At 47.1% G+C, this 17,500-nt stretch overlaps 1 protein-coding gene across 9 annotated transcripts in view; it reads right to left on the minus strand.

Annotated features, from left to right (window-relative positions):
• Positions 1-17,500, minus strand: part of sulf2b (sulfatase 2b) — a 103,182-nt gene that overhangs the window by 46,163 nt on the left and 39,519 nt on the right. Inside the window, exon 1 of one of the 9 annotated variants that reach the window (XM_076984650.1) lies at positions 10,022-10,039. The exons of the other annotated variants lie outside the window; for them this stretch is intronic. The gene's annotated coding sequence lies outside the window, so the exon portion shown is untranslated. Of the gene's footprint in view, positions 1-10,021; positions 10,040-17,500 lie in introns of those variants that run through there. 9 annotated transcript variants of the gene reach the window in all.

Below are 17,500 nucleotides of genomic sequence, written 5' to 3' on the forward strand. Positions count from 1 at the left end.
GAACCAGCCAAGGGCAACTGAGACGACTACTAGGCCCATCGTGCAAAGTCATGTTATCAAATCGTGACCGTGTCTCGACAGTCTTTATTTCCTGTTGAAATAGTAAAGGTGGTAGGGAAATACCATCGCAGCCCCTTAAAGCAGGTTCCCTATGGAGTGTTGGAGTGTCCTGTCGTGACGTGGCGCCACTATGAAGTCCCCTATTTTGAAGTGTGCTTACATCACGAACCACATCTTACTGCCCCCACACTACATCATGCCAGGCTAAAGTGGATCTGGCTCCCCACACACAACACAGGGTCCTGTCCCCCCTCTCAGGAAGACACGCCCCTCCCCCTCAGGGGGTTCTGTCATTGGCCGGTTTAAATGAAAGATGCGAGGAGGGTGGTTCCACGTCTCGCCACCCGCGTCCCGTGAGATCGGCCCGGTTACCGCTCGCCTTCGCCCCGAGCAACCTCATCGCTGGGGAGTGTTCGCCAGGGGAACCGAAGGAACAGAGAGGAGGAAAGAGGAGGAAAAGAGGAGGTAAGACAGGAGGAATGAGGAGGAAAGAGAGGAGGAAAGTGAGGGAACGAGAGCGAGAAAGAACAGAAAGACAGAATGACAAAACTCTTTCAAAAACAAGTTCTACATAAAAGCAGACGGGAAGGTCTTCAGAGGCTGGACACAGTGTGTGAACGTCGTTTCATCACTTGAGATATATGCTGGAAATAAATAAGTAATAAATAAGAATATGCTAGCAATGAGTTAGTATTGGCACTGCAGAGCAAACGTGTGTGTGTGTGTGTGTGTGTGTGTGTGTGTGTGTGTGTGTGTGTGTGTGTATAATATGCCAAAAAATGAGGCTGTATGTCTAGAAGTGTCCACTTCTCCCTCAGTCTCCCACCGTTTCTCGACGTGTTAGGAATGTGTAAACAATCCAGAGCTCTTTTCAACCGACACACAAAATGCTTTTTGAATTCAAACAGCATCATGATGAGCTACTCTGCCTAACAACCAGCAAAACTTTCGTTTGCCATTCCGTGAATGAATCATTCAAAAAAAAAAGAGAAAGACGGAGAGAGAGAGACAGAGAGAGGGAGTGAGAGACAGACAGAGAGAGAGACAGAAAGATGAAGACAGAGAGTAATGGTGCTACTGTGTTTTCTACAGTACCCTTCTTCCTGTTTTGACAGCATCACCCAAACTTCTCCTTCCAGCCGAGCAGCAAGGCAGCTCCCTCTCTGGAGGAGAAGACTGTGTCCGCTCTCATTAGGCAGCGTGACGTGTGTGTAAGTGTGCGGAAAAGTGTGTGTGTGTGTGTGTGTGTAAACACACACGTATATATCTGCGTATGCATGCTGTACACTCCTGGTTTCTGGTTCCACTCCCTATACACTCATTAGTGAATAAACGGTTTAGGCTACTTCACACTCTCCTATAACGCGTGTCCTTCTCCACTGGTGCCTGTGGCAGTCTCAACATCCCCCGTTTGCACTCCAGGACTATGAAATGGTTTTATACATGTGGGCTTACAGCCACCGGTAGGAATAACACTATCTGTCCCATGGACTCCTAAAATAGATGTCACCATAAAAACAGAACACACACACACACACACACACACACACACACACACACACACACACACACACACACACACACACACACACACACACACACACACACACACACACACAAACAGTGATATTAGCAACCTGGAGGCACGTTACCATGGCCACTACACGGCCCTGACGACTTCACCTCAGTCTGGCTTTAGTTCTTTGTTTAAAGTACATCCATAGTCAAGAGGCCCATCCCTGTCTCTTCCTCCACATCCGGTCCTCACACCTGGACACACACACACACACACACACACGCTCCCCTTCCAGCCATGAGGCATGCTCATTATCACACACCCACACACACACACACACACACGTGCGTGCACACACACTAATGGCGGTCAGGGGTAACTCCACTTCCTGCATAAGCAGTGCCATTGCCATGACAACTCTGCATATGTCCATTAGTGCTACTATACTCATCTCTCTATCTCTCTCTTTCCATCTCTCTCTCTCTCTCTATCTTTATCTTCATTTCTCTCTCTCTCAATCACGCTCTTTCTCCCCATCTCTCTCTCTTCATCTCTCTCTCTCTCTATCCCATCTCTCTCTCTCTCTCTTTCCATCTCTCTCTCTCTATCTTTATCTTCATTTCTCTCTCTCTCCATCTCACTCTTTCTCCCCATCTCTCTCTCTTCATCTCTCTCTCTCTCTCTCTCTCTCCATCTCTCTCTCTATCCCATCTCTCTCTCTCTCTCCATCTCTCTCTCTATCCCATCTCTCTCTCTCTCTCTCTCTCTCTCTCTCCATCTCTCTCTCAGCAGGATGGCCACTCCACCCAGATGTATGTGCTTATGTGTTTCTCCTGTACTCGTGGCTGCGTTATGCCGACCGACGTGTTCTCCATCCTTCGACTCCACCCGTGCTACTCCACCTTCGTCTTCCTCACGCCACCTCTCCACTCCCATATGCGGCGTTGGGATTGGCCCCTCCCCGTACGGACGAGCGATTGCCCCTCCCCCACAGCTCTCTGAACTGGAAGGACTTTGGGCGTGCAGTGCGTTTAGCGACTCCAGCTGCCGACGTCTTTAGATACGCCTCATTGTGGGCTCATTGTATGTCCTGGTGGGGGTCTAAGTGGAGACTTGGGCACATCAGTATGCGTGTCACACGCGCCAACGTGCTCAGATAGGCGCACACGTACCTACGCACGTGCGCCCCCAGGCCCCCCACACCCCCTGCCCTGCCGTGACACTTCCATGGAGACCAGATGCTCCGTCACCCCCTCCTCTCTTTCGCATGTGCAGCTGCCCGTCCTCAGACTCACGTGAGCCCCGTCACGTGAGTCCCATCACGTGAGTCCCCCTCCTCTATTACCATTGTTTCTTCATGTGCCATATGGCAGCACCCACAGGGAGACCGAGGATGTGAGGAAGACTATTTATACGCTTGGTATTTAATAAGTAAAAATCAAGAGATGAAGAGCAAAGAGAGAATCCGTGCATTATACATGAAAGCCAGGCTGGCGGTGGAGGTTAATCCGAGCTGGAGCCTGAACGATCCACCTGTCATGCTGGAGGACGTTAGGATCAGAGACTCTCTTCTTTAACTCTTGACGTGATATAACCGGCCTCCTGATCTTTGTCTCTCGTGCCGCTGTATACGGACCTCAGTGTTGCCCGGATTCCCTTAAAGGTCAAGGCCCGACCTGTTGACACCCTCAGCTCGAAGACGCGGAGAGCAGATCGCCTCCCTTTCCAAAGCGCCCCTCTCTGTGGGATGTGTGAGAAAGGCTTTTGTTGTTTATTTACTGTGCAATCTACTGTATTGACATAGCGGCTGTAATGTGCTGTGAAATAGGGTCGTAGACGCAGTTAGGGGCCAGACGACATGCGGTAATAGCATGTGAACGACCTGTAATTGGCCCAGAGCCGTGGAGGCGGTAACTCACGGCGACTTCAAAAGAAATGAACGCCGTTGCAGGTGTTCCACGCAGACGCCCGATCCGTCTGGCTGGCCGGGACGCCCCTGCGGGCAAACACATGGAATCTGAGGAGATCGTTTTTTTTTGTCTTTTCCCGAAGGCACTGGCAGTAGGAGCCGCAGTTCAAATAATTTGAAGAAAATTGTAACAGCATGACAATAAACATGACAGCTACTGTGGGCCCTTTCTGGGGGAGACCCTTGGCATCGTGCCAAGGTCCTACTGAGGCTGAGGCGAGCTTCAGAGGGTGGTGTTGGGGATTGTAGTCCTGGAGTGATGGGGGGGGTATTTATATGGTAATGCCTGCATGGCTGCATACAGTGCACCATATGGTTGGTTATGCAGTTTTGGGCCTTGGCGTCTCCTTTATTAGCATCTCGTTTCATGTCCTGCACTCTTCTTTCACTTTCTTCTCCTACGATGCTCTCACCAACAAGTGGGAAAGTGCACCAGCTTTCCAGATGAGGAGGGAGGAGTCGTCTAAGACAGCGCTACGGTCAAATCTAGCAATAAATATGACATGAAGGCAACGACTGAGTAAGACAAAGGTTTCACTGCAATTACAGGCAGATGACAAGTGGTGAGAAAAGCAGTGAAAAAGATGCAAGCGCACCACAAATGATAAATAATGAAACATAGTGTGACAGAAAGTTGCAGTTTCTATTATACAGGGCCATGTTGTCTATCATAACACTGGGCAATTACTCATTCACATAATCCCAGTCAAACCAATTCTGCTGCGACTGTATTTATGTTGTAACTAAAATTCTGTGGCAAATTTGTGTGTGTGTGTGTGTGTGTGTGTGTGTCTGTGTGGTATGGGGATGGGTGTTCCTCATAACCCTTATAACCTTATGAACTTTAGGTATACAGTCTAATGGACCTCACACTGAGAACAAAAGTGTACACACACACACACACACACCACACACACACACTCCCCATTACAGCTGGTCTTCCCCTGGGCCGAGTGATTATTAAGAGGTCTTTGCTTGACAGAGCAGATGACTCCACAAACTCTTCAATACGTCACAGGCCAACAGTGTGTGAAACATTCCTCTGCAGTTAAAACATTACACACCCTCACACACACACACACACACACACACACACACACACGCCCACACAACCCCTGATACACAGACGCACACACTCTCTGACAGCTTCTCAATAGATTATGCTTTTCCCTGCTCCTCTCAGTGATAGGACATGACAGATGCCCTTTTCTGTGGGCTGCCCGAGACATATGCTCCCACGCCAGAGAAACAGATGCCTGCAAAAATCAAAGCACACCGTCCTGCCTCCTCTCTCTCTCTCTCTCTCTCTCTCTCTCTATCTCTCTCTCTCTATCTCTCTCTCACACACACACACACATGCACACACACATCTCCTGCCCCCTCTCTCTTTCCTGGCCTCCCATCTACTTTCTTTCCCACCTTTCTCTCTCCTTCCCTCTCTCCCTCACCCTCTCTCCTTTCCTCTTTCACTCACCCTCTCTCGCTCTTTCTATCTCTCATCTCTCTATTCTGTTTCCATTAGCTCTCTTGCACCTCTCTGTCTTCTTGTCCTTCTATCTTAACTCAGACATATCTGACAGTGTGTCTCTCTGTTCGCAGTGCTGCTGACTGAGAGGCTGGAGTCCTTCTCTGTGTACCACTTTTATTCACTGATCCAGGATCAGTGACCTGTTGCTGAATTAAGACAGAAGCTGTGGTCACTTATAAACCTGCATTGCTCCATAACACCATGTCAGTGCAATTTGATAAGACTGTGAATAAGAGTGTGTGTGTGTGCGTGTGTGTGTGTGTGTGTGTGTGTGTATGTGTGTGTGTGTGTGTGTATATGTGTGAAAATTTGAAAAGGGGGGATAATGCAAGATCCTTGTGCACTAGTTTTCTGTTTGATCTTTATTGTCACTTCTGGGAGCTCCTTCAGACTCCCATGGATGAAACTCCCTAGATATGACACATGTGGCTTATGTGTGTGTGTGTGTGTGTGTGTGTGTGTGTGTGTGTGTGTGTGTGTGTGTGTGTGTGTCTGCATTTTTGCAAGCTCTGAAATGTTGTGACATCACTGCAGGACCAGTCATCACTGATGAGATATATGATTAAAAGGACAGCAGGACCCAAGGTTATTTTGCATGTGTGTGCATAGTTCTATAGTTCTTTGTATGTGTGTGTGTGTGTGTGTGTGTGTGTGTGTGTGTGTGTGTGTGTGTGTGTGTGTGTTTGAGTCTGTGTGTCCTTTTCTTCTCTCTGCCTGACAGTCCTGTCTGACTGTGGGGTCAGGACCCTTCTGTTCCGCCCTGCTCGTCTCGCCAGCGGTCCTGACCCTCCTGGAGTCTTGTGTGATAAAAGACCCAACACAGCCTTCCAAGCCTGGACCCGTCTCCATCTCGGCCCGCTCCACTGCTAACCCGGCAGTTCGCTGCAAAATCAATTTGCTTGGACAAAACCTGAGCCGGCCCTCGCCGTGCGCCAGTCCCACAACTGCAGGTAGCAGACACGGCACCGCCCCCCCCACGCCCCCCCCCCCCCCCCCCCACGCCTGTGTATCATCACCCTCTCACCAAATCCTGCTGGTGTATTTTATTACTGGCTGACTGTATGAACAGCCTTCCCACATCAACCATGCTGTCAAACACCATCACGTCGCATTCGGCACACGCTGTGTGTGTGAGCTTCACGTGGCATTCGGCACACACTGTGTGTCTGAGCTTCACGTGGCATTCGGCACACGCTGTGCGGGTGAGCTTCGCCGCCGTTTTTCCTTTGCCCATCCTGTTCTCGACACCTCTCCGCGTTCTCCGGTAAAACTAATTGCTATTCTGTGTTGTTTACCTGTGGTTCATTATTTGATCTTGAGAGAAAGCAGTGAAGTGGAATGTGCGTGCACGCTTGTGGGATGGCCAATCAGAATGAGTGTCATCACGATTCTCCTGATGTTTGCTCTTCATTTTCTCCTCCAGCCGACATGAGAAAGTCTGGATACTTCATTATTTCTCCATTTTCCCGCACCTGCTTTGGCAAACATGACATCAGGGCCAGCTGAACGTGGAAAACAAGCCGATCGTTCTGAATTAGTTCATTAATGATCCCTCCATATCCGCCAAGCTGTGACTCACTCTGGGTGGCGTTGGTGGGGTGGGCAGTGTGAAAGAGCAAGAGACAGACAGGAGAAAGCAACAGAGAGAGAGAGAGATGGAGAGAGAGATGGAGAGGGAGATTGACAGACATGGAGAGATGGCGATTCTCACGCTCTCTCCCCCAAAGCCTGTTTCTCCCTCATGTATATTACCTCCAAGTGCATGGAGAGCCCCTAACGAGCTCGGGCTAATTAGCGAACACTGCGTACGCTAATGCTGCAGCTAAACACCCAACCTCCGAACACATCAGGCCACTGGGGCGGGACAGCAGTCAACAGATGGATCTTGAACCATATTTAATCTCTGCCATCAATGCGGTTTGATCAGCGGTTTCTGTGCAGCAGAGCTAAGTGAATTTACCCTCCATGAAGTCTTGATGTTGAAAGCACCATCTTCGGGAGCAAGATACAGGTGCTAGGCTGGCGATCAAAGCCCGTCTCATCAATGGAGGTTTTTCTCCTGAAGCCAGGGGCGGAGGAAGACACTCTCTTTCTTCAGCACTTCCTGTTGGACTATGTCTGTAGGTAAGCAATCTGACCGTGACATGTTTGAAAGTGAGCTTGGGAGTTTCTCCATAGGAAATCAAGAGTGTTCAGGCTTCCTGTTCTCCTCTCCAGTGAGATCTCTCCAGATCATGTCCTCCTGTCATTCCGTGTAGTTAGCGGCTGGGGGTGGGGGTGAGAGGGGCTGGTGGGGGTGGCTGTTGCCCTGGGCTCTCTTACCCAAGTTCTTGAGTTATTGATGAGGTCATTACTCCCAGTCCAGGCTGCGAACGTGACAGCGTCTCCCCTCACCAACCCCCCCACCACCCAATTCGTCCCCTTTAATTAGCCTGCCCCGCCGCAAACAAATGACGCTCGTGCGCGATCTGTGTTTGTGTGCGTGCATGCTCGGTTAACTCCGGCGCCGGTGACAGGGTGGGGGAGGGGCTCTGGGGGTTGGACTAAATGACTGCAGAGTGGCAGGCGAGATTATGATACATGGGGAGAAGAATGTCAGCCAGGACACGACATGAGTACAAATGGGCCTATAGTGAACAAAGTGAAATATGATTCAAAGAGGACACAGGGAGGGAGGGAGGGAGGGAGAGAGAGAGAGAGAGAAAGAGAGAGAGAGAGAAAGACAGGGAGAGAATCTGATAATTAAACCTCAGTAGGAACAGATTTCAGGAACTGATTTCATTGGGCAAAGGCAGAATGAAGATATCAAAGCTGACTGAAGCTTATAAACCACTCCCAAAGCCAGACAGGCCAATACAGACACTGTGTTTCTACATCATTTCCTGAGGTAGTTTGTATTGGATATGACAATGTGCCTGCACTTAATTAAGCGCCCCATATTAGACACCATGGTAATGACGGAACTGGCACCTCTGTCATAGCTGCTACCCTGAATATTAATCATCTTGTTAATTATAGTCATGTGACACACACACACACACACACACACACACACACACACACACACACACACACACATTCTCTTTCTTACACTCACTTACACACAGAGAGCAAAATGTCCTGCCTGCACAGCATTGTTCCACCTAGGGCTGGGCGATATTGGAAAAAAATCTTATCACAATATTTATTTTCATATCAGTTGATATTGATATATATCACAATAGAAATCAAATCGCTATTTCCTTTATAGTTTGAGTGAGAAATGAACATCTGCTGATTATTATTCACAAGAGTTGTTATACAGGCTTTCAGGGCCACCGTAGCATGCAGTTCAGCTTGCAGCCTGATAGTGTGCTACGTCATCAGATTGCTTCCATTGGTGCTACTTTAGGCGGGAAATGGAAATGAATGTTTATTGAATTGCCCAAGCTTATCATCGTTATCGAGGAAAAAATTATCGTGAAACAAATCGAGATCGTTTTATCACCCAGCACTAGTTCAACCTCACTTTTATTAGATAAGAGTTTAGATATGTGTGCACTCTCCACCACCGATTACTAAAGCCCACTATAGTAATACTATAGTATTAAAGACTAATTGGCCTTAGTCAACATTATTGGACAACATTATTCATCCTTAAAGCCAAAAGTGTGACTAGAAAGAGCTTGGGAACAAGAGTGTGGACACTCCCTGTGGAGTACAGGCTGTGGTGTACAGGCTGTGGTGTACAAGCTGTGGTGTTCAGGCTGTGGTGTCCAGGTTTTGTCCTAGTAGCTACCCTCTTTATCTTCACTAACACACTGCTCATTATTTTAGTATACATATGGATGTGTACAAACACAGTGCTCATTATGTTAGTATATGTAGGCTATGGATGTATATGGATGTATACTAACACTCATTATGTTAGAATACGTATGGATGTATATGGATGTATACTCATTATGTTAGTATACACCCATGGGTTTCTGGACTAGAATGAGTGGAGCTGCTGCTGACAGACAAACAGCTGTGCATCACGCTCAAGCATGAGCTGCCATACGCTGGTGCCAAGGAAATATAAACAAATGACGAGGCATATTTGAAAATATTCAACTTTAGCGCCTTTGAAAGAATGAGCTCAATATAGAAAAACAATACACAAGAACATATACACACACACACACACACACACACACACACACACACACACACACACACACACACACACACACAATTACACACTTTCCCAGAGTGACTGCTAACCTGTCAGGTTCAGTTTACTTTTGATCACACCTTACAATCACCCATAACCCCCCTGTGATTTTAATGACTGTATGCCCGTTGCCAGGTTAGCTGGGTCTGCTGGGTCTGACTCTCCACCTCACTACCTGCTACTAGCGCATGATGCTAAGCTAACTAGCGCTGGACGTACTGAACAGTATCGATATGGGATCTGCTTTCCAGAATGCTACCAGCATGCTAATGACCTAGCCGATTAATAATGCATATAGAAGTCCCATTGGATCCTCCTAATTGTCGTGATTTGTTTCTCCCAGCAGAGAGAGGACAGACTTCAAATGTAATCTATACCTCCAGAAACAGCTGCGGCTGACAGTCAGCTAACACACAGAAAGGGACACATTCATAAAGGACATGAGACAGATTACACGCAGACGGGGCGTATCCGTTTGTAATGAGCGCTTTTTCATATACAGCCACTATTAAAGGCCAGTGATGTCTACCCTCTGATTCTGTAAAATAATATTCACTGAGCCTATATTCATTTAATTCAATCAAGCCAAATCAAGATTACCTATGCTCTATAGATCCAACAGTTAATTTAAATGTTGTCAAATGCTGACGTGATTTACATTTTAAACTTGACCCAGTCCCAAATGGCCAACGGAAACTACAGGAAAGGAAATTAGCCTTCCCGCTGCTAGGGTTAGGGTCACAGGCTACTAACCTGTGAAAGAATCGCACGTGTTAATTAACCGAGGCAGTCCAGTGCGGCCTGCCAGTGGGCCGAGACATGTCACGAGTTGTGAGTTTCCAAAGGTGAAAAGGGGCCAGCTTCTCAGCGGGCGCGCCTCATCGTGGGAGTCGCAGCGGTCTTTGAAGGCTTCTCACTCTCGAAAAAGGCCAGACCCCCTCTGCTCTCAGGTGGAAGTAACGAAAGACTGGAGGAAAGAGAAAGAAGGAGAGAGGATGAAAAAGAAAAGGCGTGGCAGGAGGAGCGGGAGAAGGAGCCAGCAGGGCGCCTCAGAAACAAGATCCACTTCACACTGCCAGAGAGTGTGTGTGTGTGTGTGTGTGTGTGTGTGTGTGTGTGTGTGTGTGTGTGTGTGAGAGAGAGAGAGAGAGAGAGAGAGCAAGAGAGAAAGAGAACGAGCATGTGAGAGAGGTTGAACAAACTCAACTTCTCCGTTCAGAATGCCTTGGAGGAAGACTAAATATAGCCCAGTAGTGCGGGTCAGCAAGGACGAGCACTACATGTGGGAGCGTTGCATCCACGCTCGCGCCCAAGTGTAGATGACGGGACGCTCACTAGAGCTTCCATTTTGTGACAGGCACAACTGTGTGTGTGTGTGTGTGTGTGTGTGTGTGTGTGTGTGTGTGTGTGTGTGTGTACGCGTGTGTGCGCATGAGGGAACGTTCCGTGGGCAAATGAAACCTCAGAAAGCACCTGCTTCTCTGTTTGAACTACCCTGCCACATACACACACACACACACACACACACACACACACACACACACACACACACACACACACACACACACACACTCAGGTGTGTTTTCTCTCCATGTCTTTAATGTCCTCTCTGTCAGTCATACAGTAACAATTCAGCTTATACATCCCAACATTCACAGGTTCAACACAGATGGTGTTCTATCACTGAATCTGAATATGCTGCATCCAAAATGATTGGAAGGTTAGATCACGTCCTGCTGTTCTCTCTGCTGTTTTACAGGTCAGACGCCTCTGGAAGCCAAAGTAAATGTAACAGTGGATAGACAGAAAGAACATTTAACATGTAAAATGTAAAAAGTGCAATATAATCATTATGTAGTTAAACAATGAAAGTATGGTTTCACAAAGCAAGATGTCAAAATGATTGACACAATGTGTCTGGATCAACACCTTAAACCAGCCATCAACAGGGACATGCTACACCTCAATTAGCTTATAATAGTGCCAAGGCACTGCGACGGCCATGCTGGACCAACACACACACACACACACGCACATACGCACACACACACACACACGCACCACACGCACACGCACATATGCACACACACATATGCACACACACACACACACACACACACACACACACACACACACACACACACACACACACACACACTGCTGATGAGGCAGAAGAGGTGACATTTGGATGAAGGATGTGGCATACGTGGGTGGGTTTGGGAGTTTAAATCACAGCTGTTACAGTGCACTCTGGGGAGGGTATGGCTGGAACTCCTGTCTGGGAACATGACCACTCATCTGCCCCCCACCTCCATGCTCCTGAAGACCAATCTCAGCAGGAGAGTACACACACACACACACACACACACACACACACACACACACACACACACACACCAAGTAACAACTAAGTATTGGGTTTAACAATGTTCATAAAAAATATTTCAAACCTAAACCTAAAACCTGCCCTAACCTAGAAATGTGTGTTGGTTGGTTTGTTTTTCAGGTTTGCAGTGTTTCAATATACATTTTCCAGTAAATACTTACTATTTATAAAAAAAAAATCAAACACTGGCCCATAATTCCACAGGATACAGACAATATTTGGAAGATATTAATGGCTGAAAGCAACATGAAACAACAGTTAAAACCTAACAGTTAAAACCCTCTGTGTCCTCTGTGAACGGCTAGTGCTGTGAAGGTTTGTTCTCTTTCAAAATCCATAAATGGTGTTTGTCCTGAAGTGGTTTCCCCTGTGGAAGTGCCTGGTCAGGATGTCGGTCCCACTGGGACGGGCTGTGCGGGTTTGGACCGCTTCAGATATGGTTTGGGTCTGGTTCAGGAAGCCACATCCATCTCAGTTCTATTCCCACTGTGCTGACCCGTTGTCTGCTGGAGGTTTCTGAATTTAAGCACTCTACCACGAAACTGTGTTCAGTCCACTTAGTCAGTTACATACATACAGAATCACACTGTCAGTGTTTCAAGTCATTTAAATTAAAATCTGAGTGTTTAATATTTTCCCCTCATATAGACTATTCCACATTTCTTCATAAAATGTCCATTTTGTTCAAAATGTCCAAATGTTAATTTTGTCCTGGCTCATCTTATTCAGAAACGTTACATTCAGACAGTTAACCAATCAGACAATTTAACTGAGTGGATATTGTACCTAGGAATGCGGAAGACCTTGGCCTGAATGGATTTGACTTCAGGGAAACAAACAATTAGTTGGTGGACTATTGTACCTTGGTTTTGTACAAAGAGGAATGTTGAGCCTACATCCAAGCAATCAGTGTGTGTGTGTGTGTGTGTGTGTGTGTGTGTGTGTGTGTGTGACACACACACACACCGTATCCCTGAGGCAGTGGTTAACATACACTCTTTGAAGCTCCTCTGTGTTGTCTCTCCGTTTCCTGTCCTCCATCATCCCTTTCTTTCTGCCTTTTTGTGTTTGTATTGTCCTCCTTTCCCTGACCTCGTACAGAAGAGCAACAGGACAGTCAGCCTTGACACCACAGCGGCGAGAAAGCAGGAGCCCGGGGAATGAGATCGAGGCACCTCCAGTTCGAAACGCACCTTCACCGTGGGCACTACCTCCCACGAGGCTTCACTCTGAACTCTGGCAGGCTGAGGGAGAGGAGCAGTATCGAGATGAAGACCGTACTCAGCAGAATCGGGTTATATGTTTCTATGATGTACAGCCAAATGCTCCTGCGGCTGAAACCGTTCTACCGGAATACGTTTCCTGTGAAATATGCAGGACATCGGGAAATGAAGGAACCACCTGACTGTTGATACGTGGCAAGATTCCTCCGCAGTCCTCTCAGTTCGCATTTCTTCTCTCTCTCTTACACCTCCCCCCACCTCCCCCCACCTCCCCCCACATCCCCCCATCTCCCCCCACCTCCCTCCACCTCCCCCCACCTCCCCCCACCTCCCTCCACCTCCCCCCACCTCCCCCCACATCCCCCCACCGCCGCAGGAGTGTCACAGGCCATCGCCGCCGGAGCTCAAGGAGAATGACATCTTAGAGGACTTCATGACTTTGCACTTTGTGCCCCACCATGTGTGTGTGTGTGTGTGTGTGTGTGTGTGTGTGTATGTGTGTGTGTGCGTGCATCTGTGTGTGTGGGCGCGTGCATGCATGTCGATGTGTGTTTTCACGAGAAAATCTGGAAAGTACCAGAGCCAGAAAAAGAGAGGAAGCAGAGAATGCCGGAGACACACACACACAGATTTCATTTGTCAAACCCAGGTAGGACGTGCTTGTTCCTGGTCCTCCCCATTGTTAACACTAGGTCATACGTTACAGTGGGCTTCATACCAAATGGTACATGATCACTTCTTATTGAACTGCTATCAAATGCTAGCGGGGTGGCGGGTGTAGCCTGGGAGAGATGCCCTGCTGCCTGGGGGAACGGATGGTGACGTACGAAGACACCTCTTCATCACACACAGCCCAGCCTGTTCTCAACAAACACTGGGTATGGGAAGCAGACAAGTATGGATGTGTTAATCACTTCCACATCTCTGTGTGTGTGAATAAGAGGAAGAGAAAGAGAGCTTGTGTGTGTGTGTGTTTATGAGTACCCACAGCCATTTTTACACCTCCTCAGGGAAAAGACAACAAAAACATAACAGACATGACAAGGCGGGTGCCCTCCGGAATGATGGCAGCGCCACTAAATATGAGCAAAAACGGATTTGTTGTTCATCAGCTTGATTCATTAGCTCCATTTTAGGCATTCTTCTTCCACACTTCACACTTCACACATCCCGACAGCCCTGCGTTTGCTACTTTGAGCACTTTGCTACATGCCACAATGGGGGGGGGGGACTCCCCCGCTGAACTCTCCCCTCACAGCTGTCCAGACCCTGTGGATGCTCCTCCATATCCGGCTGAGGTCATAGGGTCCGGTGAGGTCATAGGCCTGGAGTGATCGCTTCATCCTGTGGTCAGTGAGCTGTTCTCCTTTGAATGTAGTGGCTTGCTATAGACCACTGTCCTGCTGGAAGACCCAAGCATGAGATCACCGTCCTGCGGCAAGACCCAAGCATGACCCGTCCTTATCCTGCTGGTGGAGGAAGTCGAATTTTGATCTAAATCCTCTTGTTATTTGAGTAGATGATGATCTCACGATGCCATAACAACCCTCACATGATGCCGTGAGTCCTCACACAATGCCATAACAACCCTCACATAATGCCATGAATCCTCTTGCGATACCATAACAATCCACACACGATGCCATGAAACCCAACACTCCCAGACTCCTAGAACCTCTGGGAGCAATACACGCCCAAACCAGTTTTAGTGCTGTTTAATGAACTAGAGCTGCTTTCATTTGTGCTGGCTCTTGGCAAGCTGGTGATGCCTAACTGTAACCTTGGCAACGTAATGAGGATGCAGTCAGCTTCTGCAGATGTGCATCTGTACAAGGTTATAGGTCACAATCGTCAGAGAGCATGTACGTGAACAACCAGTACAAAACTATCATTTTTCACTCTCTGCATTGAGAAATGTGGAAAATGTATAATATAGATGAGAAGGCTTCACTCCTCTGTGTGGATATGGGTCTGAGGGTAAAACCCACCTGCAGACAGGATAATGAAGGGCCTAGCTGATAATGTCTTAATTAGTGCCTTAATAGTGGGTAATAGTGGGTATTGTTAGGATTGAAGTTGCTTCTTACAACTGTTCCCTGATTTATGAAGGTCGTGATCTGTTCTGTTTCATTTGCATATCCTCCAATGAGCTCCATTCTGATTGGGAGTTGTGCCTCCATGTCAACTGAACTTTATGACCCAGTGAAACAGAAAGTACAGTGTTTTAAACAGTCTCTAAAATTAAAACAACTTCTAAATGAAAATTTATGTCAGTTACATTTGATTCATATTTTCCAGAGAAGCTATTTGTTTTGACACATTTTGAAAAATGTGTTTTTCAAAAATAATTTAATCTTGAAAGGATAGTGTCATTTCAAGCTGGTAATAAACAAAGATTTTTCACTCAGCTTTTTTTCACTCTTTGTCCAAGATGCTGTCTTGACAAAGCACAGCCCATGCTAACTTATGTATGTATGTCTGTCTGTGAGTACTCGTATTGTATGTTGCTGTATTTAAAGGATTACATCCGAGTGGTGAGTTCCCTTGGGATTTGCTATTCTAGTCCTCACTGCACAAATACAGCATGTGTTGGCTTCACTGTTTTAATAAACACACACACACACACACACACACACACACACACACAAATACAGAGTGAAAAGGGGAGAGAGACAGAGAGAGAGAGAGAGAGAGAGAAAGGGAGAGATATACACACGTTCTCTCTTGGATCAGGTAGCACCACATGGCTGTCAGATCACAAACCGCTGCCTCAGGAATAACGTCTCAGTACAAAAAAACAAAAAACTGCATGTCAGTTCAAAGTGGACTGTAATTATACGACAGTCTAGAGAGAGAGAGAGAGAGAGAGAGAGAGAGAGAGAGAGAGAGAGAGAGAGAGAGAGAGAGAGAGAGAAAATGAAAGAGAACACAACAGGGAGTGAAGGAGACAGTAATAATGCAGGTGACCCTTCAGTTGAAGGGAAGGAGACTAGCAGGGGCAGGACTGGAGGTAGCTGGGGTGACAGAGCCCCTGCTCAGCCCTGGACCTACAAACACCCAGCATGCAGCAGTGCCTCCTACAGGGAGCGCTGCTCGTGCACGCACAACCGCAACGGCGCTCAGGTGTCTGGTTTTTGTCCTCCACAAAATGGCAGCACTGAATTCTCAAAACTGCATGTCAGTTCAGTCAGAGTCAGAAATGAATAGCAGCTGGGCAGCTTCACTGTTCCATTATTATCAATATATGGATTTTATTAATCAGGTGTTAGAAAAGTATAGGGCATTATGATGTGTTACGTGGATATGCTGGTCCATAAGGAATGATGACATTGTTGTTTTCCATTCTGAACATGTACAACAGCTTTGGTTAGAAATCACTGGAAAAGCACAGCTGATCAAAGAGCGCTGGTCTTTATGGGGTGTGTGTGTGTGTGTGTACATGTGCATGTGTGTGTATGAGAGAGAGGGAGAGAGAGAGAGAGAGAGAGAGAGAGAGAGAGAGATACAGTGCAGTCTGTCCTGTTCACGGTACTGTATTAACAACTGTTCTGACCCAGTTGTCTGATTCTAGAACCCCACTGACCTAAATCTGAAGTTCTAGCTCACTGATCTGCAGGATTAACAAAACTTGAACAAGGACACACTGCACAACCCCACATGGATTAAAAGTTGCACACACACACACACACACGCATGCACATATGTGCATGCACACACACACAATCACAGGAGCAAAGAAGCATTTCTTAAACCCCCACAGAGCCTTCCCACAAGCCTTATTAATGTCTGAAGGCCAAATCTGCATTCAGAAGGTCTTCACGTTTCTCTGATTCACTGACTTTTACCCTTAGCCCATAACTCACTTACCCACAATCCCTGTCACGATGTAAAGTCATGGCCACATCCTGTTACCCATCAAGTATTTCACCCTCAATCATCAAGCCTGAGGTGAATATTAACCAAGACAAACCAGCCAATCACACATAGGTTTCTCTCCCCATGCACAGGCGCCATGTCCTGGGTAATATCCGAACTCTGATTCCTAAAGACTCTCCAGCAATGCAGCGGATGACATGAGACGTGTGACAGGCCGTTAAGGTCACAATGTCAGAGCATGTTTACATGCACACTAATGGTCTGATATCAGGGGAACTAAGACTATTAGTCTGCCTAATGTGATCGTTGCAAGATGGTTTTGTGATCACATTAGGCAGACTAATAGTCTTATAGACTTAATAGAACGATATGATTATCATAAGGTTTTAGTCGGCCTAAGCTTTGCCTTTAATTAAAGCATCAGGATCCAAGTCAATGTTAGCCATGCCATGTGGAGATGTGAGGGGCAAGATCACACTACTGGCCCTGAGTCAGTGACATTCAGTCAGCCAATGTAAAATCTGCAAAAGTAGATTTTTGTGTAGTCATAAAAAGAATGACATAAAAAAGCACAACATTTATTCACATATTTTCTATAAAATACTTCTGTGACAGGAGAGCAGGGTTGGGACAGCATGCTGACAGCCATGAGCATGTCAACAAAATGAAAAGAAAAACTCTTATGGGTAAATGTAGACGTGTGTTAAAAAGGGGGGCATTCCACGTTTTGGGTCAGCTGGGTTACTA

This window comes from Brachyhypopomus gauderio, chromosome 21 (genome assembly GCF_052324685.1).
Source record: "Brachyhypopomus gauderio isolate BG-103 chromosome 21, BGAUD_0.2, whole genome shotgun sequence".
NCBI lineage: Eukaryota > Metazoa > Chordata > Actinopteri > Gymnotiformes > Hypopomidae > Brachyhypopomus > Brachyhypopomus gauderio.